At 31.6% G+C, this 23,908-nt stretch overlaps 1 long non-coding RNA gene across 1 annotated transcript; it reads left to right on the forward strand.

Annotated features, from left to right (window-relative positions):
* The first annotated feature begins 4,011 nt into the window (after window positions 1-4,011).
* On the forward strand, window positions 4,012-6,528 carry LOC143043139 (uncharacterized). Its single transcript, XR_012968218.1, has 3 exons — window positions 4,012-4,151; window positions 6,090-6,149; window positions 6,475-6,528. It is a non-coding gene; the product is annotated as an uncharacterized LOC143043139 (long non-coding RNA).
* Window positions 6,529-23,908: the final 17,380 nt, after the last annotated feature.

A 23,908-nucleotide genomic window follows, 5' to 3' on the forward strand; every position in this document is an offset into this window, starting at 1 on the left:
TGTATAATTCCCGCGGTACTATGATAGTCCCTACTTACCATCAAAGTTATGCATACAAATATGTAGGGATAACATCTACCTATGAACCTAAAATTCTGTATTGTTAGTGTGTTTGGTTGTACAAACCGGATTAACATGCGTCAGCTATAAGAATTTAAAAGGTAGAATATGTCACTGGTGAATGTAGTAAAATCCCTTTGCCACACAAAACAGCCAACACCATTTCTAAAACGAGACAGAAATATACTTAGAAACCAAATTCAACATTAAGCAATATACATGGACACCAGAAGAACAATGAAGAACGTACAATATCCCATTAAACTCTGGTGGTCAAGATTGACATCTCTTGGTTATCAAATTTCAGTCCACAGTCGCATTCAGGAATGTTTTATTTCACATTAAAAATGAGCCATAGGGCTTATTACAACCTGAACGCATTATAAAAAAATATCCCAGTTTAGTGTGTTGGGTAAAATAGGGGATACATATGCTGCAAATCTTTGCAGAAAAACCATATTATTTTGACGGTATATAAGTCATATAATGCATATTTTAAGGTTTTTCTTGTCGTAGAACACACCTCGAGGTGTCGAAATTGCCCAGAGAAAGACCTCCTGGTCGTGATAAATTATTATTATATATGTTAAATCCTCATGGTCTTAGTCAATTTCTATATAAGAAGAGATAAAAAAAAAAGTACACGTCGCTGTGAAAATCGCATTTCACCAAAACATTTGAATGGTCTACTTAATCAATTTTAAGAAGGACACGGGTTATGTTCTTCTCATATATTATATATAATATATTATATCTTATGATAGCATGATACTAAACCCCTAACGGAAGGGATTGTGCCTGATATATGATGAAGACATAATCTTTCAATCAGTTTAATTGAGGTCTGGAGCTGGCATGTCAGTTAACTGCTAGTAGTCTATTGTTATCTATGTATTACTATCATTTTGTTTATTTTCTTTTTTTACATTTTCTGACATCGGACCCGGACTTCTCTTTAACTGAATTTTAATGTGCGTATTGTTATGCGTTTACTTTTTTACTTTGGCTAAAGGTATAGGGAGAGGGTTGACATCTCATAAACATGTTTGATCCTGCCGCAATTTTGCGCCTGTCCCAGGTCAGGAGCCTCTGGCCTTTGTTAGTCTTGTATGGTTTTTAATTTTAGTTTCTTGTGTATAATTCGGAGTTTAGTATGACGTCCATTATCACTGAACTAGTATACATATTTTTTAAGGGTTCAGCTGAAGGACGACTCTGGGTAAGGGAGTTTCTCGCTACATTGAAGACTAATTGGTGACCTTCGGCTGTTGTCTGCTCTATGGTCGGGTTGTTGTCGATTTTACACATTCCCCATTTCCTTTCTCAATTTTATTAAAATAATATTTCCTAAAATCTTGCAATTACCTTGTATGATATCTGATTTGTACCTTCGGTATACCATGTATGTACATTGTGAAGCATTGGCATATGCATTGATTGCATGTGTGTCCTGTCATACATAGTTTGTCGAGTTTGAAAACCTTTAACTACATATATCTGATCAGTAGACTAAATTTAAACATAGTTAATTCTACTGATAAAGATATTCTTCTCTATAAAGATGTGTTATGATTCTTAATCTTGAAAATGGTAATTTTAACACTTCAATTCCTGAAAGATTTCCGAGTTAAAACTATATGTCATGAGTGACAACACACAGTATAATCACGTGTGTATTGTATTCCTATCGACAAATCATATTTTTCACTCAGTTTAAGAATTGAAACGTAATGATCGGTTATACCGGCAAGAATATCTATTATGCTGATGTCAAAACTGTTATAATGATATATTGGAATAATACAGGTAATGAATATTAAATTGCACATAATTTCTTTAGGTTTTTTAGTACACGAAAATGTAGTGTTGGTGCTTGTTTTGAAATAAAACCCACCACGTGTTTGTATGCAAGCAGTAACATTTATCTTAATAATAACACAATACAATTCACGACAGGCAAAATATACCAATGGGATATTAAAACTCATAAGATGAAAACAGACTAATATGGTTAACCCCGCCACTTTCTGTATTGAAGTGCCTGTCCCAAGTCAGCAATCTGTAAATCTTTAGTAATGGTTTGTTGCTGTGTTACATATTTGTTTTTCTTTGGTTTTTTTTACATAAATTAGGCCGTAAGTTTTTATTTTTTCACATTTGTCATTTCTAGAATTTTCATAGCTGACTATTCGGTAAGGGCTTTTAACATTATTGAAGGCCGTACAGTGACCTATAGTTGAGTATTTAGTCTCTTGTGAAGTGCTATCTCTTTTGAAATCACATGAAATCTTCTTTTTGATATAAACAATGTAATTACATAAAACAAAGAAAGCATTTTAATTTTCAATTTCAGGGCATTTCGGAGCAAAAGATTTTAAAAGAAACTATGCTGTTATGCTGAACGTGTCTTGGGCTGAAGCATTCGATAGATGTACACAAAATATCAACTCTGGACGACTTTTTAACAGACCGTTGGGTGGAATGGATATGCATTTACAACATGACAGAAGTGTTCTCAAGCAAAAGGGGTGGTAGGTGAATGTATATGTAAAAACAGTGTTCATATGACCAAAGATTTTGTGTGTTTCAATATTTTTTTATAACAGTCAAAACAATGGGATTATACATTTAAATAACATTGATATTAATGAGCATATAATTTAATGACTGAACTGTTTGAGACCAACACAAAAAATATGTGCACCTTTTTTTTATGTAGGGCGGATTAATGTGAGTGACACCATTGTCATGCGGGCTGATACCGATTTTGTTTTTGTCATAACGAGGATATTTTCATTACATTATCATACAAAAAAAATGAATTATATTAGCAAATAAATCGACATTCATTAGTTCCTGTATTGAACTTTAATTGTATACATTTTTATTGAAGGCAAAATGGTGATACTTGGCTAGGAATTATGAAAACTGATAAAAGCAAATGGTTAGCAGCCACACAAGATGACTGTGAAGATGTTATTTCCGTATCAGTTATGAAAAAACTACCTCCTTTAACTCCAGGATTCTCTCAGTGCCTGTTGTTAAATATGTCTGGGTCTGGTTATAACGACATTTACTATACAGCATCATTTGAGGAGTTACATCCATTCCTTTGTCAATCGCAGGATATTGTAGGTATAAAATACAAATATAATACTACTACAATTGATTAATTGTAGGCTGCTTAACGTTCATAAAAAATAAACAATACATACAATAACTAGTTAATGTTATAGGATCGATCGGACCGAAAGAACTGAAAGTCAGACTACCACTTGAAAAAAGTGCAACCTATGGACCTTTCAAAAAGTTTTTGCAAGAGTTCATGAGGAGAATATCACGCTATTTCTTGCTATACAAAGAGTTTGGTTTAACTCCCGCGTGTCGGCCAGCCTTGGATCTTAATTGAAACATTCTGCTCGGGTTTTAAGTTAGTTAGACGGAAGAAACAACCATATATCAAATTATTTTTAAAGATACTCAAACCCCTACCAAAAAGCTGCTGATGTGCCGTCATACTTGAAACAATCAGTTCCATCTTCATTCATACACTTTACACAAAAGACACCAATGAATTGATATCTAGCTATATAAAAAAAAGTAAAATAACGAAAATATGGAATTCCAAGGACACTTAAAAAACGGAAATTTCATAATTTATTTTTGGTACTAAATGTAACGATCAACATACATGAACATCATATAACTGATATAAATTTAATTTTATCTTTTAAAACATTCATATTTAAACAATGCTTGTTTAAAAAAACCACATTTGTTTTAATTAAAATATTTGCTTTACACTTATTCATTTATACAGGAACTGTAAATACAACCATGTATAGTGAGATGATGGTTAAACGTGATCTTTTTAACTTCGTACTAACAGTAAAACATCACGCTGTGAACGAAGTAAATGATTGTCTAGTTAAGATTAACGATAATGCTGCAGCTTTTGCCGCGGTTTATAATCAGTCAAGTAAATGATTATGAGGTATATGTACATAATCCCACAGTAATATATCCTGTCCGAGTACAAATGGAAAATCACACAAATGTTACGAGCTTCGTGAAAACGAAAGGCCATGAAGGTACGTAATAATATAATTGTATACTACCAAACTCATGAAAAAATAGATCTTCATCTTGTAAAAACCTATTTTTGTTTGATATCAATATTTTACATTAAGAAGACACTTCAGATTTAATATTTTGAAAAAAAATATGACTTCCTTCTTTACAAGATGAACAGTAAAGTCACCACTATTAAACGTAAGAAATACAAATTAAACATAAAAAATCTCTATCAAAGTCTAATATCTTCTCTAAACGTTAGGAATTTCGGTTCTCAATGCTCTCCCTTCTTACTCTATTTGGCCTTTTATTTTTTTATTCGAGCGTCACGGATGAGTAGATGAAACACGCGTCTGGCAATCAAAATTTCAATCCTTGTATCTCTAATGAGTTTATTTGGGTTCGAAAAAAAGCCAACACTGTTCCGCAAAATTCACAAGCAATTAAAAATATTCATGAAAGTTAAGATGTCATCTATAACACTTTCGAATTTTACTTTTTGGAAGCGTTGACATGACAGTCCTAAGAAAAGATGAATCATTATGCTCATTATTCAGTGGAAAATTTAAAGTCCACATAGGCACTTTCATCATAATCATTTTGACAATGCGTTGACACGGTTTTGTTATTTCGACATATGACTTTCATCATTATCAAATTAAACAATAGCTTATGATTCATACATTAAAGTTCTATGAGTTGCCTATTTGAAACGTTAACATCATTATTTAGGATTTTCTATTTACCGTTGCTAAGATTACTCAAAATTGCTATCAATGAATGAAAGAAAACACTATGTAGTTCGAATTTCATTACGTTTGTATTTTGTATGTATTTGATTTGTTTATAATTATTCAATATGACACATACAAAAGGGTTATAAAACTTAAAACAACACGTTATAAATATCGGTCGTATGAACCGCTTTTCTAGATTTGTGTTTTTTTGGGATCACTCAAAACAAAATAGTTTAGTGCCAAGGATGTTTAAGAACTGCAGCAGCCAAGGAGACTTTTAATTAAAAAAAATAGCGAAAAGTTAAAGTTAAGATTGTACACTTCATATCTGTATACATTTATGCAATGTTATGCATTGTACTGCAATGACAGTAATTATAAATAATAAATTAAATATGATGAAAATTCATGAAACGCCTTATATGAAAAATATAATAACTCTTAGGCATTGTACATAAAGAATGGTACTTTAATAACTAAAACAAAAATAACACACACAAACTATGTACTTTATCAGATGCAAATACTGAAGGAAAATACAATAAAAAGCCTGCTACAAAAAAAATAGATAAATATTATTCTCACAAATACCTTTTATCAGTTATATAATTTAACAAAGATAGAAGAGTAAACAAAGATAGACAGCTGGATAAATATGGCAATTCAATGGTCCTTGAATCATAAATTTAAATCTTAGAAGACTCTTAACAGTGTTGCAATACATATATAGTATGAGGTATATACGTACAATGATCAGGGTTTTATCTTATTTCTAGTATTCTTTTTTTCATCTACGAATACACTTGAATGTTTATGCAAATATACTGTTATGAATTATCTGTAAGCTGCCAACCAAGCATATTTTTTCACTACCAATTTTACTTGGGAAGTTAGATGAGTAAACGCCTTTTTTTCTGTAATAATATCTGAAACAAGTATTGTAATATCTTGACTATCAAAACAAATAACTAGATCATTCATTCTTAATTATGTACAAAAATGAAAAAATGAAAACAACAAGTTAAAAATGTATGGGTACGACGCACTTCTCTAGATTAACTTTCATCTTGAACGCTTAAAGCCGAATATTTGAGAGCAGATAATGTATAAGAACTGACATAATTGATGAGCTATAATAGCCGAAAGGATATCAAAAATGATTTCTGGCGTTCAATGAATTACTAGAACTAGTTTAAGCTAAAAGTGAATGTTTTGTAGTTGTAGAAACTACTGATAATAGCTCATACGATGGCATTCAGGTGAAAAATTCACAGAAATGTAAGTACATAAAATATTTGAAAGCTTGTTCATTTATTTTAAATATGCAGATTCAAAAATTACAAAAGAAAAGAAAAGAGATTTTCCGTTTTGAGTTTTCCTTGCAATTCGGTATTTTTTTACCTTTTGAGACGTGATTTAAAAACTCTTTCGTAACAGTTCAATTTGAAAATTACTACTTTTCCTTTGAATAATTGTAGTTCAGGCATATTAGAAATTCTAAAATATTTTCAAATAAGCATTTATATTTAGGTATATCAAATCGACAATTACTGTAAAACCAAAAGGTGAAAGATAACGATAACAAAGTATTCTATTTTTTAAGGTATCAATTATGGACTATCCTCGCACGTATCGGGTACACCAAACATACCATATACTATAGCTAACACAACTACCGAACCAGTTACCATGGCAAACCCTGGTAAGTCCGTACCACGTCAACTATCAATCAATGAACAGTGTATATATAGCATCTACTTCTAATCCAAAACCTATCATGTGTAAAAATTGAACAATTTTGGCGTCCCGATATTTTGGCGGTTGTCTCTCGAAAGGCATCTGTTTTATTTTTATGTCTGCAATTTTGGTGCTTCGTCCAATTGATATGTTTAACTTTGGAACAATAGTAGTTAGCAAACTCATTCATATTTGTCATTATTTACCCGTTTAATGACAAAAAGACATTTGCGGAAACTGGCATACACCTACGATTAGGATTACAATTACACTTACAGGTAACATTTAAATTTTGGGCTTTCTCAAGGTGTAAGACAATATAAAACAATTCAAACGAGAAAACTAACGGCCTTATTTATGTAAAACAAAATGAACGGTTATAGTTTTAACTTGGTACAGGCATTTTCTTACGTAGCGATGTTGAATTAAACCTGGTTTTATAGATAGCTGAACCTCTCATTGTATGACAGTCGCATTTAAAATACCATTATATTGGCAACATTTTTTTAACAAAACAAACAGACATAAAAGGTAAAAATGTCAAAAATATGGGTACTGCTTGTACAGTCAACATTGTGTTATTATCTTAATCGTTATAACAACAAACAAACATGTAACACATAAACACAGAAAGCATAAAGACAAAGCACATTAGCAAACATGAGGAACAAGACAAAAATTTACTTTAGAACAATAACAATCATGAGATGAACATAACATACAAGTGATTACTAGTTAGACCACTCAGACACAGGTTTTTGTTTTAAATACTATACATGTAAATGACAGTTTTAATTTTTTTAAGGAACTGCTAATGAAATGGTAGACTGTGTTTGTGTTTGTAAAAATTCCACTACAAGTCAAGGAATACCTATTTCATTACCTGATCTACGAATCGACAAAACAACGTTGTCATCACATCAACGACGTTTTATATCAGTTGCAGACCATAGACTTTCTGCTACGATGATTGGTTTGTCAGGCGCTCTAATTCTAACAAGTTTGATTCTTGCAATTATTGTACCAGATTTTATTCTCTTTGCAAAACATATAAAGCATCATTATAACAAAAGAAATCCTAAACATTAACGAAATAACTTGTTGTATATTCTAAAGACACTACTTTTATGACACAAAAACTATTTTGTAGTTTTATATTTATTAACTTTTTGATTAAAACAAAACTTTGTTTGGTAAATATATATTTCAATCCTATAATTCATCTTAATTCAGTTACACTAAAATTATTTATCTACTTTAAAGATCAATATGTTTCAATTATTGATTTCGCTGATAAAAACTCGTTTTTAGATAACGTCTTCCAAATTATACATGTGTTATTGGATCATCCCATTTCTATGTAGCAACATTTCAGCAGCACCTGTATATGGAGAATATGTGTACACCTAAAATCTGTGTAAGGCCTCAAATCTGTGTTCGTTTCTCAAATATGTGACCCATCTTTACGTATATCCCTAATATATGTCCGTTAAATAAAGTAACGTCCTCAAATATTTGTGCTTTTTTTTCCTATTTGTTTTTTTCCATTTAAGTTTATGCTTGGTAGTTAAGTGCGGCCTTATAGGGTTTTTGTTTTATTGTGTCATTTCCATAATTTAATGTTAAGTTGGAATGTGTTCTCCATGTGTGTGGTTTTAAAATTGACAGGTGTTTCATTATTGTATGATTTACATTTTATTGTAAAACTACAACATAACCACAATGTTTGCTTTTCTTGATTCAGTGATTAATTGATCTGAAGTTGTTATCGTTCCCTCCCTTTATTCATTGATTACAAATACGAAATAACCTGAGACAAAATGACATCTGTATACACGCAGCTAAAGATGCAATTACGGCCTTCAATACAGATTGGGATTATAAAGGACATAGATTTGAGACAATAAAGGATTTAGATTTGAGACAATACAGGACATAGATTTGAGACAATAAAGGACATAGATTTGAGACAATAAAAGACATAGATTTGAGAAATTAAAGGACATAGATTTGAGACCATACAGGACATACATTTTTGAGTCAATAAAAGGCATAGATATGAGACAATAAAGGACAGGGATTATCCATTTGGTATCTGCCACCTCTTTTTATAAATTTAATGTGTCCGTAGTATTTTATCTATCGATTTATGAATTTCGAACAGCGCTATACTAAGGTTGCCCTTATTTCCTTGAAAATCTTTCGAAGCATCGCTCAAAGCCAAACAATTGAAAGAAAAGTTATTGTAAAATAGGTTTCTTGATGAGTCTTGCGTCGTACTAAATTATAATCCTGGTACCTTTGATAACTATTTACACCACTTGGTCGATGCCACTGCTGGTGGACGTTTCGTCCCCGACGGTATCACCAGCCCAGTAGTCAATACTTCGGTGTTGACATGAAAATCAATCATGTGGTCATTTTTATAAATTTCCTGTTTTCAAAACTTTGAATTATTGAAAAACTATGGATTTTCTTATCAAAGGCATAGATTACCCTAGCCGTATTTGGAACAGTTTTTTTGGAATTTTGGATCATCAATGCTCTTCAACTTAGTAATTGTTTGGCTTTATAAATATTTTTGATGAGCGTCACTGATGAGTCTTATGTAGTCGAAACGCTCGTCTGGCGTACTAAGTTATAATCCTGGTACCTTTGATAACTATTTACACTACTGGGTCGAAGCCACTGCTGGTGGACGTGTCGTCCCCGACGGTATCACGAGCCCAGTAGTCAATACTTCGGTGTTGACATGAATGACAATAATGTGGTAATTTTTATAAATATGGCCATTGTTATATAATAGTTCGTTTCTGTGTGTATTACATTATAACGTTGTGTCGTTTGTTTTCTCTTATTTTTGAGTGTAAATTCACATTGCGATAAGACGTGTCACGGTACTTGTCTATCCCAAATTCATGTATTTGGTTTTGATGTTATAAATATATGTTATATTTGTTATTTTCGTGGGATTTTGTCTATGTGTGTTACATTTTAGTGTTATGTCGTTGTTCTCCTCTTATATTTAATGCGTTTCCCTCGGTTTTAGTTTGTTACTCCGATTTTGTTTTTTTGTCCATGGGTTTATGAGTTTTGAACAGCGGTATACTACTGTTGCCTTTATTTATAAATTTCCTGTTTACAAAACTTTGAATTATCGAAAAAATAAGGATTTCTTATCCCAGGCATAGACTACCTTAGCCGTATTTGGCACAATGTTTTGGAATTTTGGATCCTCAATGCTCTTCAGCTATGTAATTGTTTGGCTTTATAGATATTTTTATATGAGAGTCACTGGTGAGTCTTATGTAGACGAAACGCCCGTCTGGCGTACTAAGCTATAATCCTGGTACTTTTGATAACTATTTCTTATATCAGCAGTTTTCACATACATGTATATATATATTTGAAGGACTTTTTTATTTGAAACGTTCGGTTTAATAGCTTCCTTGGAGAAAGTCCTTTATTGAATATGAATATTCATAAAGCGACACCGGCCTTAGATCTTTAGAGCCACTAATTTATTTCTAGGAAGAAAATCAATTCGATGACACCATTTTATATTTCATGTTTCAAAAAGCATAATCAACGCATAATTTGTCAGGTGTACACACCATCAAATAATAGAACGATGACCAATACTTAACATTATATTAAAAAAACACATGTTTAAATCTACATTTTCGTAATACCCCAGTCCCACTAGGCCACGATCGCACTACGATCAGTGAAAAAAATGCAAATTTTGATGATCATAGTGCGATCGTGTAGATCGCAGTAAGGTCGTATCACGGTCGTGGTGAGGTCTTCAAGATCGTGAAGAGCGTGGCCAACTTTGAACATGTTCAAAACAATCGTGGTGCGGTCGTGTAGAAATCAGGTCGTAGTAGAAGCGTAGTGAGAGCGCACTAAGATCGTAGTAAGATCGCAAAGGTCGCTGTACAATCGTAGCGAGAACGTAGCGAAAGCGTGATTCTATTCGGAGAGACTGCTCTACGATCGCACAGCAACGTTATCACGACCTCACTCAAAAACATATTGATAATCAACCTCAACAATAATAATAGGAGTAGTTCCTACAAGAAGGTCTATAGCAGTGTAAACCTTTGAAAGACACCGTAAAAAAACGATTCTGTTGTTTACGGAACGCGCTTGTGTACAAAATTTCAATTCTGGTACATGTGATGAGTTTATCTATTATTAGTGAAGAACTTGTCTCTATATAAATCGTATAAATTTCTTGAAGTATATCTGAATGTCTTTTAATTTTAATCATATGTATATTCATTACAGGGTGTGAATAGAAATGTATGTAAATCCTTTTTAATGTGTTTCTATTAGTTTCTTTTCAAAAAAAGAACCTACAAATTACGTTGCATTAATGACACTAATGAAATCTATAATGCAGACAAATTCACTATGTCATCCTCGTGCATGACTGCTTATGTAAATTACTCTCCCTTTTCTTAAAGCTATAAAGCTTCAGTATCGTTACGTCCTTTTGAAAACGTAGTTTGTTTCTACAGCATAGTTATTATCATGAATAATTAGGTCTTGCTTAAGTATATTGATTATAGGTCGTTAAAGAATAATATATAAATGCGAGCAACCTGTGAAAACTTGATTGCTACTTTGAGATTTTAAATAGTTTTTTTTCCAAGCACATCATAGAATAAAAGAATTCACACGTCTTTATCATTTTTGCCAATATTTTATTGCATGCAAACAGAACATTTGTATCTTACCTTAATCTTAAACAGAAAAATTATAATGAAACCAAGAATGACAAATGCTATCCCAAACAAGAGAATACAAAATGATACTACAGATAGAGTCCATGCAGTGAGGATTCTACTTCGTAAACATTATCGCCAAATAACGTCCCCTTATTTTTATAATTATAAAAAAGTAAAATCACAAAAATACTGAACACTTAGCAAAATTAAAAAGTAGAGTTCCTTATCAATTGGCAAAATCAAAAGCTCAAACACATCAAAAAAATGGATACAACTGTCATATTCCTTTGTACTGGCATTTTCTTATGTAAAAAATGGTGGATTAAACCTGGTTTTATATATAAATAAACCTCTATACTAGTATGACAGATGCATCAAATTCTATTATATTGACAATGATGTGTGAACAAAACGACCAGACACAATATGTAAAAATGTCAAAAATAGAGGTAAAGCAGTCCACATTGTGTTTTATCTGAATCACTATAAAACAAACAAATATGTAATAAAGAAGCTAAAGGGATATAAACAAATCCAATTAGAAAAAAACGAAAGACAAGAATAATTAAATTTACCATAGAACAATAATACAATAATGGATGTGTTAGTACAGAACCACGTAATATGTATCAAAGAAACAAAAAAAGGCATATAGACAAAACACATAAGCAAAATGAAAAAGACAAGAATACAAAATGAAATCCATCGTTATTATCTTTAGATCTTGTAAACGATAAATGTATCCACATAGCACGGCATCACGATCCTGATCTGCCAGTGGTGTTTAACACCACAAATATATTTTCTATTTATTTGCCTCATTAAATGAATTTGTATGCATTTGGTTAATTTGAAAATATTGTATCTGAATTTATTCTCTTTGCAAAACATATAAAGCATCATTATAAAAATAGAAAATTCTGAACATTTACAAATTAACTTGTTGTATATTCTAAAGACACTATGACATTTATGACACAACAGCTATTTTGTAGTTCTATCTTTATGAACATTTTGTTTAAAACAAAACTTTGTTTCGTAATAATATGTTTTGTTGTTATAATTTATCATAATTCAGTTATATTTGAATTATTTATCTACTTTAAAGATCAGTATGTTCCAATTATTGATTTCACTGATAATACATCGTTTTCAGATAACGTCTTTCAATTTATACATGTGTTACGGGATCTTCCCATTTCTATGTAGCAACATTTCAGTGTCCGTTTTTCAAATATGTGACCCATCGTGACGTCAATCGTTAATATATGTTCGTTAAACAAGTTACCATGGTTACGGTCTCAAACATGTGTCCTTTTTTCAATTTTGTTTTCAAGCATGACGTCATTTACAAAGAATGTCCGTTGAAAACGTTACGGCCTCAAATATTTTTCCTATTCTTTTTTCAGTTTGTTCCGCCAGGCACAAATTTCGGTGAAATTCATTTCAATGTCATACAATTTACAGGTTATAATATAAGGTCAATACTACAGTTTTATGACCTGACTGTAGTTCTAGGTTCGTTAAGACTTTTATTCTTTAACCATTTACGAGAACTTTTGAAAAAAGGAGACGTTACACAAAAATGATCGTATCATGCTTACATATTCTATTTGGAAATCATGTAAAAAGTAAAATCACAAAAATACTGAACTCAGAGGAAAATCAATTCGGAAAGTCCATAATCACATGGCAAAATCAAATAACAAAACGCATCAAAAATGAATGGACAAGAACTGTCATTCCTGACTTGGTACAGGCATTTTCAAATGTAGAAAATGGTGGATTGAACCTGGTTTTATAGCTAGCTAAACCTCTCACTTGTATGACAGTCGTATCAAATTCCATTATATTGTTACCGATGCGTGAACAAAACAAACAGACACAATAGGTAAAAATGTCAAAAATAGGGGTACAGCAGTCAACATTGTGTTATCATCTTAATCACTATAAAAACAACAAATGTAACGAAGAAGCACAAAAAGGCATATATCAAATTAACATCCTCATTTTGATTATATTATACGATTTTATTTGTCTATGTAAAATGCACCCATCAAGGAAGGAGGGTTTTGAGTACTGGTGAAAATTGCGCGTTTGAAATTCGCACAGGTAGACATGAAATAATTTTGTCGTTCAAAGTATGACGGGATGCATAAATACAGTCACGCAAAATAGATATAACAAAAACTGGCTTAACAGTTAAAGTAATAATAATAAATAAAATAATCCTTTTCTGTTTTAACACATATTATGTAACCAGTAGAAGAGAAAAGATTGCCACGAATTGATTCTTGTCTTATAACGGAACTTTCTCAAAATAGACGAATCCGTTTGAACTATAAACTTGTACAAAATCTGAACCAACTGCATCAAACGTAAATTCTCAAAAAAAAAACAGTCATCAAGTTATTCAGCATTGATCGTCTTGACTACAGACCAAAGCGAAGGTCAAATAGTCAAAGATTAAGGTGATCGTGACATGTTTACCTTAAATCTTGTTATGTGATAAAATCGGAGTTAATTAAAGTAGGGAAAAAGTACATTGACTTAATGTTCGACCAACTCTCAACGAAGATAATCCCTTTGACATGGCTGAAAAGCAATTTGAAGGTTCCAGCAACGGAAACGGACCTCGCGTCTTGAATGTCGTCTTAACTGAAAACTATACAACACTAGGACTTTTAGTCTTGAATATTTAAGAACATTCATGTGCGAAAGGTCTTACTAGTTGAGCAGGACATGCTGATCCTTCAGGAGCTGCTAGATTTTCCAACTGAATTTATTGGGTTTAATGCTGCTCAATGTTAGAAGTTTTATGACGTGTTTGGTATTTAGTTTTTCTAGATCTGTTCGTCTATTATTTTGGTGGTCGCCCCTTTTGGGTATTATGTAACTGTTTTATGTGTTGTTTTCTTTTATCTTGATTTGTATCTTCGTAATAGATTCATGCTATTTGAATATATTTTCTTCCCTCTAATTTCATCTCATATTACTTCCATTTTTTTGGTTAAATGTCATCTTGTTTAAAATTTAGTTTTTAAATTTGTGATACGACCTTCAAAGGAACCGAAAAATATAGGTACAAAATTTGTGTACGGGAATGAATTTGTTGTTTCGTTCACACAACTGTTATTCCATCACCTATTTTAACCACTTATATTCGTACAGAAGATAACAACTATCACATAACTTGAGAGTCTTTTGATACGAGTTTGCAATCTAAATGCTATACTTTCAATAATTAATTGAACAATTTCATTAAAAATTATAAAAGTGTAAGTCTATAAAAGCTATGGATCTATTTTAATAAACCTAATAATATAAGATACCCAGACACTCTTTAAACGACTTAGGCAAGGAAAAAACAAATAAGACAAGCCCATTGTTTAGATCTTAGAACTCAACATAGTTTATTCGAATGAAGTTACGGTCAAATGATCATACTCAATAAAACGATAATGATAATATTAAATTCCGGTGCATCGTAGTTATGTCTTTAGAATTCGTTTTTTTTTTAATCTTTTAGTAAATTTTTTGCCCCTCAATTATCAATAATAAGATAATAACACGCAAATACAGAAGATGTTGAAATATAGCTAGCATTAGGATTAAACCTGGATTTACAATCAATAACTTCAATATTATAGATTTGAATGTAATTGATATAAATCTTTCACGTACGAATTTGTTCATCAATTTTTTTTAACGAGATAAATTGTAAACTGTTTAACTTAAGAATAACTGGTGTTCTTATAATGTCTGTAGTGATACAAATAAATCACTGCGCATATAACAAAGAAAAGGGTTTTAACTATAAAAAAAACCGCATCTATTCAAATAACTGCACTAACGAAACATCCGTGAGCATCAATGAAAGGGAATAGTTTACAATATGGTACTGGATATTGATGCTGTTCATATTACCATTAAGTAATAGATTTTCGTTTGGAAAAAGAGAAACACAGAAAAGAAGAAAAGAAGACAAGAACGTTGTGTGTGCATGTCATAACTTAACATTACATCCGTGTCAGTACAACTTGTTTCATAAATTATTCCGTCAAGACATGAAGGATTGTATTTGATCAAATTGACGTATTAGTTGATCAATGATACATTACTTTCTGAAGATGTTAGTGGTACTGATAGTAGTTCTCTTCACATTCTTAACAGGTACGTGCCACATATTTATTTCTTTTATTTTGTTTAACAATTTACACTTAACTGTTTGCTTTCTCAATATTTATATTTTTTTGTATTATATATAATGTATCCATAGATAATTTTCTTCTCAGTTCTTAACTCATTTAGTTATTGAAAATGCTCGCTGACTTGTTAATAAATGTATTTTAGGCAGAAGTAAAATGTAAAACTGTTTTTGATAAACTAAAACAAATGTCCAACAGCCTTTTTATTTATTTTTAAGTACAACACATCTAGAAAAAAATGAACTACTTTTAAAACGTCTGAAAAGCAACAGGTCTTTATAAGAAATAAAATTGTTTGCGTTTTACACAAAAAAAAGTTGACTCGAATAGCGAAGAATACAACATAATACAATAGATTGCATCAACCACAGCACATGTGTGGTTTGACGTACTCGTGATATCACCGAAATAACTATTATATCAAATGTTTGGTATATGTACTGTAAATAATTATGCGTAATTAGATTTTTTAAACCTGACGTTACCCAAACCGGATTCTTATTCAAAAAGTAATAAGAATAAAAATCAATCATACTCATTTGAGAATTGAGCTTAACGGAAAATTTAACGGCTATGCCAGAACGGTAAAATATTGTAGGAAATGTGGAACACTTTTGTGGATATTGCTAATACAAGATAAACAAAAGCTTAGTCATTAGTTCATGTAAAACTGTATACATCCTGCAATTGTCTTTTGTACAAGACAGATACAGGATGTCAGATAAAATGAACCGATAAACGTATACAAAACATTTATAGTCTCTTGGTATCCTGTTTTTGTTGCGATCAAACAGTTATGCTCGAATAGCAGTTTACGTAACAGTTCAGTTTTTGGTAAACGTTGTATTTGGCAAAATATTTCTGTTTATGATTGTACTCAATGCTCGTCATCTTTGTACTTTTTAGCTTTTAAAATATTTAATTCGATCAAATGTCGATTGAAGATAACAAGCAGATTTCGCGTACAAATAAAGGCAACAGTTTGAAGTATATTTAAGTCATGTCAATTTCCTTCAGCAATGATTTGAATGCAGACACCTATATATTTAACCTCAATGTTAAGATGCAGGATACAAATAGCATAGCGTAGGAAAATATGTAAAAAATAAAATCAAAAGCTCAAACACATCAAATGAATGGATAACAACTCTCATATTCCTGACTTGGTACATGCGTTTTTTTTATGTAGCAAATGGTGGAGTAAACCTGTAAACCTGTTTGTTTAGATAGCTTAATCTCTGACGTGTATAACAGCAGCATCAAATTTCATTAAATTGTCAATGATACGAGAACAAAACCAACAGACATAATAGGTAAAAATGTCAAAAATAGGGATACAGTAGTCAACATTGTGTTTTAATCTTAATCACCAAAAAAAAGAATTGTATGTAATTTATTTGTGCTTGCTGAAAAAAACGAGAACAGTTCGGCGAGCCTCGTTTGTTCTCTGATATAAAGCTCGTGGTACATGACATAATTTTAAAAAGTAAAATCACAAAAATACTGACCTCAAAGGAAAAATTAAAAACGGAAAGTCTATAATCAAATGGCAAAATTAAAGGTTCAAACATATCAAACGAATAAATAACAACTGTCATATTTCTGACTTGGTAAGAAAGTAAAAACAATTCAAACAAGAAAACTAAATGTCTTGTTTATAACAAAGTGATTTACGATAAGTAAATATAACAGATATGAATTTGATATAAGACGGTTTATATTCCTAACGTCTCAGTCCTTTTTGGTTTTTTAAACATTTTTTTTTAATGCCTAGATACAAAACTATCACTTATACAATGACGATGTCAAGACTTATTATTTAAAATAATGACATCAAATAACTGTATACCATAGATAAAATTCGATGATAATATTTTGTTGCTTAATAAATTGGTTTTAACAAATCGAAACTAGTAAACAATAAAATATATCAACCAATGAATTGCGCCATAAACATTTCATATCTTATTTACAGGGTTTATAGAAGGTACAGTTTTAGATTACGGTAAGTCCATGTTCCTATTTTTATATCATCTACTTCTTTTCTAATGACAAGAGTTTATACTTTAGAATTAAACATTTAATTATCCTATTGTTATCATGAGGACATCAGTTGATAAATACGTGTTTCAGAATATCTCGTATTGGTTTATACATTTGAAATATCCATGTTTCTTGTTTATGCCAAATCAGTGAAACTATACAAATAATCGACTGGTGATGAAATTTTAACTATTTTGTCATTTAGAAATCTGGGTTGGAATGTTTCATTTTGTCTATGTGCTCAATGCTTTTCAACTTCGCACTTTATTCGGATTTTTCTATTCTAGCGTTACTGATAAGTCGTTTGTAAACGAATCACGCGTCTGGCATTAAATTTTAAGCCAGATAGTTTTGGTGGGGTTTTTTCAATGATCAAAATATATCTTGGAATCTTTTTTTGTTCAAATCCAGCCTACTGCATCATTGTTTGTTTTGTATACCGTTGTTGGGGGTAATGGAGTATGTTATATCTGTGTCTAAATCATTGTCTTTTGTGTTCCTATGAAAACACATATTTTGCAATCATTGAATTGGCCATCGTACAAACCAACATCTTGGTGTTAATAACAATTGAGTAGTTTCTGCCCGGGAATAAATACAAATCCCATTAATATGTGTTTGTTTTCTTTCTTTGAAAAAGTGTAGGTCACTTCGGGACAGGAGTTTTGAAAAGAAATTATGCCATCATGGCCAATGTGTCGTGGGCAGATGCTTTTGATCTATGTCTACATGAATATCCCCCAGATGGACGACTATTTGGGAAGTTTTCAGCCAGAATAATACATCATCTTATGTATGATAGATTTCTACTGAAACAAAAGAATTGGTGAGATAAAAAGCTTCACTGGGGTAAAGCTGATGACCGTAAATGCATTCACGGTCATCCCAAGATTCGGATAAAAAATTAGGTCTGTTTCTGTATTGTCTGTTAAAGTGTTTCTATATCATTTTCTTTACAAAGCATACATTGATAAGATGTAAATTTATAAAAAATTCACACGGAAATCACCAATTACTACCGAGAAATGTGCATGAAACGGGGAATTCGATTTGAAAAAATCGCTAAGATGACCGTAAATCATCATAAAAATATTTTCAAGATGACCGTAACATATAACATGTATAACAAGGATGACCGTGATTGGTAAAATGATGACCGTTACTTGTAAAGGATGACCGTTACTTTTAAAGGATGGCCGTCAATTCTTAGAAATACCCGTATTTGTATTCATATCTTTTTGTTGAGTTTGTCTCGGTTAGCGGATATAAATATGTTTCATTAAATTCTTTTTAAATATTTGCCGTATTTTGGGTTCATGACAATGATAGTAAATTGCATATTTCTCGAAAACTAGATATTCATTGATAACGACGTTAAATTTTTAATACAAATCGACAGCGATACGACGAAAAGTTGAAGAACTTCAAACATGTATGTGTCCCTAGTACACGGATGCCTCATCTACATTTTCATTTTCTATGTTCAGTGGACCGTAAAAATGGGATAAAACTGTAATTTGGCATTAGAATTAGAAAGATCATATCATACGGAAAATGTGTACTAAGTTTCAAGTTGACTTCAACGTTATCAAAAACTTCCTCGATCAAGAATTTTAACCTTAAGCTGGACATACGGACAAACGAACAGACCAACGGACGCACAGACTAGAAAACATAATGCCCATAAATGGAGCATAAAAAAACATTAATTAAACATTTGAATATCCGGTAATCGAGCCGATGCGTATGGTTCCAGAGGAAGCAGATTAAAATCTTAATTTGTCTTGATATATGAACAACATTTCTGTATATATATAAATTGACAAGGTTCCCCCTTGTAATATGCTATTCGTACAAAACTATTTTAAGGATCTATTTTGCTAGTTTGGTCGTATTATTTAAAAAAAAAAAAAAACATTTTCAAAGACGATATAATATCAATGGGTGTACATGCATTAGCATTTTTAAAAGGGTGTATTATTTATATGTCATAAAAAGGAATCCCAGAAATAAAATAATAAATCTCTTGACTTTTAGGTAGGCTGTGCACCGCCTTTTTTTATTTTACTAGTAAGGTGTCATTTTATCGCGCTTTTTTGCATGTTTTCCCAACTTGTTCCTGTGCATGTCTTGTTGCAAATTCATTTTAAAAATTAAACCCTCTACCGTAAACAAGAGTGCACACGCTGAAATGTCTCACCTTCTTTATTATTCATTGATATTATGTTGATAGTCCTAAATATAGAGCTTTATTACAACTGTCACATAAACTTAACATTAACCAAGATAACTAAACAAAGATCAATGAACCATGAAAATGTGTCACGGTCAGATGAACCATGCCAGACAGACATGTACAGCTAACGATGCTTCCATACAACAAATATAGTTGACCTATTGCTAATAGTTTAAGAAAAATAAACAAAAACACAAAAACTTAACACTGAGAAATGAACCATGAAAATGAGGTCAAGGTCAAATAAAACCTGCGCTACGGACATATAGATCATAATATATTTCCATACACCAAATATAGTTGACTTATTACATATAGTATTAGATAAAAAGACAAAAACTCAAAAACTTAACTTTGACCACTGAATCATTAAAATGAGGTCAAGGTCAGATGACATCTGCCCGCAATACATGTACACCTTACAATCATTCCATACAACATATATAGTAGGCCTATTGCATAAAGTATAAAAAAAACAGATCAAAACACCAAAACTTAACTATAACCACTGAACCATGAAAATGAGGTCAAGGTCAAATGACATCTGCGCGTTGGACATGTACACCTTACAGTCCTTCCATACACCGAATATACTAGACCTATTGCTTATAGTATCTGAAATATGGACTTGACCACCAAAACTTAACCTTGTTCACTGATCCATGAAATGAGGTCGAGTTCAAGTGAAAACTGTCTGACTGGCATGAAGACCTTGCAAGGTACGCACATACCAAATATAGTTATCCTATTACTTATAATAAGAAAGAATTCACAATTACAAAGGGGTCACAGATCCATGAAAATGAGGTCAAGGACATAGGACATGTGACTGACTGACGGAAACTTCTTACCATAACACATCTATATTCAAAGTATGAAGCATCCATGTCTTCAACCTTCGAAAATATAAAGCTTTCAAGAAGTGAGCTAACGTCGCCGCCGCCGCCGCCGTCGCCTGATCACTATCCCTATGTCGAGCTTTCTTCAACAAAAGTTGCAGGCTCGACAAAAGATACATATCGTGAACTATTTATTTGAAGCACGTCTTATTTTCTTCTACCTAGGATAATACTGTCATATAAATAAGTTTATACCAACACAATTAATCATTTGATACAAAAAAAGGTAGTTATATAAATACGGATATTTCTTAAAATTGACGGTCATCCTTTAAACGTTACGGTCATCATTTATAAATTACGGTCATCTTAAAACCAATTACGGTCACCGTTGTAATGAATCGCTGATTCTGTTACGGTCATCTCGATTGTGATTTACGGTCATCTTGGCGATTTTTTTCAAATCGAAATTTCTGTGTCATGCATGTTTCTTGGTAGTCATTAGTGATTTCCGTGTGAATCTTTTATAAATCTACATCGTATCAATATATGATTTGTAAAGAAAATGATATAGAAACACTTTAACATACGATACAGATACTGACCTAATTTTTCATCCGACATCTTGGGATGACCGTGAGTGCAGTTACGGTCATCAGCTTTACCCCAGTGAAGCTTGCTATTGTTTGTCAAATCTAACAATATATTTTGACAAAATGCTCATTTCATAATCTAAAAATAATTAAAATTAGGAATGTTTAAAGCATGAGAAGATATCAAGATGTCAATTAAAACCAGTCGAGCAGACACAATTATGACCTAATTCTCTTAGGTCATAACAGATAAAAGGAATAAAACAGACAAATGCATGACCAAAGAGAAAACTAATAATTGGAATGAAAACAAACAATAACTTAACGAAAGAGACAACAAACGAAAATATAAAAACAGACAAAAGCATGACCAAAGAGATATACGCCTATATATTTTCTTGTACACAATGTAGAATGATTGATGACATAGTAATATATTTGTAATATGTTAGTAAAAATACTACTCTAAGTTTGACTCGCCGCGATATAGCCTTTTTGCTCAACCGCTGCATAGATGAAACATCAATCAATGAAACAACAAGTATGTTTGCGACTCCAACATGCCCAATGCAACAAAAGACTCGGTGAACATCCGTAAGGTGATTGGTACTTTCATACTAGTATAAAACAGATACAAGTATAAAAAGGATTTTGGTGTAAAAGTTTATTTACCATTTAATTTTATTATAACTACGTTGTGGAAAAGTGAACCTTAAGTTGTACAAACCTGATGACATTCAATCCTGATATGCGTGTCTGTCTTACGCACGGAAATCAGTTTACCTTTTCACAGATAAAAGATTTGATAAAGGCTTTTAAAATAAATTGCAGAATAAAAATGAATTTTTAAGTGCTTCTCGCAGAAGGAAATTCATTACAATTGATAAAGATTTACGCAAATCAGTAATATACTATATATTGCTTCATTAAAAAAACATATAATTCAGTACAAATGAGCCTAATGTTTAACACATGTCGATACCAGCTTGTGTTAGACGTTAAAAAACGGCATAAAACTTCTTAATTTATTGGATCTTTTAAATTTGTGTATTTATGCGTCCTTGATGAGTATTTTCAAGGTCAGACGCATGTCTGGCGTAGAAAATTTTAAGTCGGGTGTCGTGATGAGTTTTGTTTAAATGTGCTTTGATTGCATTTGATTCATTTTCGTGATGATTTCAACTTTAATATCTGATTTTAATAACTTCAATACCATTTCACCAAAGCAGAAATACAAACTGGAATATATATGTAGTATAAGTATAAATATTAGATGTTTGATCATTAACTCACTATATTTCTTTCTAACATTGTATGTTAAATCCCATAAATCCGCGGATATCCAGATCTTCCGATTTGTGTCTCTTGGTCAACAAGATTCTATTAAGAACATGTATAAACGTAAAAACATTCACAAAGATTTCTAAACTCTTTACACTATGTATGTGCATATTCCAAAGGATTCTTTATCTGCCTGTAACTCAAAGATGTTTTCATTTGCTTTCCATCTGATGTTCTTGTTGGTTCTCATTAATAAGTTACCATATTAGTAAAGTCGTTGATTTTCTTACTTGAATTTCCAGGCCATGCAGTGCCTATAAGTTGGTCACGTCAACTTGTCTCTTATTGGTAGGATTATAGTAGTTATCAAAGGTATCAGGATTATAATTCAGTACGCCAGACGCGCGTTTCGTCTACATAAGACTCATCATCATATTGTCTTGGTCTCATTGTCAAATCTGTCACATCTCTTTATCATGTTAACTAACTGTTACTACAAATGCAAGGCATATACTTATGCAGGTTGTCTCATGTTCTTATATCTTCTTATACTTACCTACGTTTTAAAGTAAACAAAGTAACACCAAAACATAATTGTTTATATTTTATGTGTATATATGTAAACCTCAGATCTGTGTACGACCTCAAATCTGTGTCCGTTTCTCAAATCTATGCCCCATAGTGACGTCAATCGCTAATATATGTCCGTAAAAGAGATTCGGCCTCAAATCTGTGTCCAATTTTCAATCGTGACGTCATTCGCAAATCTGTGTCCGTTATAAAGACAAGTCTCAAATCTGTGTAATGTTTTTCCCAATTTGTTTCGCCATGCGCAAATTTATGCCCGTCTAATAAGTTTGGTCTTATAGGTTTTTTATTTTATTCAGTAATTTCCCATAATTCAATATTAAGTTGGTGTGTGTTCTCCATGTATGTGCAAGAGCTGAAGTATAGTATGCGTATAAGAAAATCCAGCTAAATTATTTAGCTGGTATTTATAATATTGTATCAAGTACGCTCTTATATGCTTTTTGATTTATTAAGTCATTTTCCATGTCTATGGTTAAAATCTTTACATGCATGGGTTATAATTGTATGCCGTCTTTAAGAATGAAACTATACATATTTATTTTACTAAAAAAAAAGACAGAAAAGAATGAATATTTGTTTGCAACTTCGACGTGCTTCGTTTTGTCTTATGAATTTGTTCATATCGCTGTTTCATTGACATTTATACCACTTTATCTATGTTTTTCCTTGAATACTAGTATCAAAAAATTATTCTAAATTGATAAAAATAAAACGTTCTTTATATTTGAAATATTTGTGAATCACAATAGTACATATATCAATTGTTTGGTCTT

Source organism: Mytilus galloprovincialis, chromosome 8 (genome assembly GCF_965363235.1).
Source record: "Mytilus galloprovincialis chromosome 8, xbMytGall1.hap1.1, whole genome shotgun sequence".
NCBI classification, from domain to species: domain Eukaryota; kingdom Metazoa; phylum Mollusca; class Bivalvia; order Mytilida; family Mytilidae; genus Mytilus; species Mytilus galloprovincialis.